General features: G+C 39.0%; 1 protein-coding gene across 1 annotated transcript in view; it reads left to right on the plus strand.

Annotated features, from left to right (window-relative positions):
* RAPH1 (Ras association (RalGDS/AF-6) and pleckstrin homology domains 1) overlaps positions 1-603 on the plus strand; it is a 73485-nt gene that overhangs the window by 7799 nt on the left and 65083 nt on the right. The gene's annotated exons all lie outside the window — the stretch shown is intronic.

Genomic DNA, 603 nt, shown 5'->3' on the forward strand with positions numbered 1-603 from the left:
ATCTTCTGTGTCTGTGTTAATTGGTTTCCCTTTTCTTTGTTGAAGAGGGTCTGTGCAGTCTTTCTGCCTAGTCCGCCATCTTGCCGGAACTCTACTTCATCATTTCTTCCATTTGCTTTAGCTACTCTCCAGTTGGGAGCAAATTTCAGAGTCTCTTCTGACATCCATTTTGGTCTTTTCTTTCTCTCTTGTCTTTTTAATGACATTTTGTTTCTTCATGTATGATATCCCTGATGTCATCCCACAATTCCTCTGAGCTTTGGTCATTAGTGTTCAGTGAGTCAAATGTATTCTTGAGATGTTCTCTTAAATTCAAATGGGATTTGCTCAGCATCATGGACTTGTTTTAATTTTCTTTAGCTTCAACTTGAACTTGTATATGAGCAATTGATGGTCTGTTCCTCAGTCAGTCACCTGGCCTTGTTCTTACTGATGATACTGAACGTCTCCATCATCCATTTCCGCAGATGTAGTCAATTCCTGTGTATTTCATTTGGTGAGGTCCACATGTATGCTTGCTTTTTAAGTTCTTGAGAAAAGGTATTTGCAGTGGATAAGTTGTCAGTCTTGCAAAATTCTATCATGCAGTCTCTGGCATCATTT

Source organism: Orycteropus afer, unplaced genomic scaffold (assembly GCF_000298275.1).
Source record: "Orycteropus afer afer isolate SDZICR_OR568_19922 unplaced genomic scaffold, OryAfe1.0 scaffold00002, whole genome shotgun sequence".
NCBI classification, from domain to species: domain Eukaryota; kingdom Metazoa; phylum Chordata; class Mammalia; order Tubulidentata; family Orycteropodidae; genus Orycteropus; species Orycteropus afer.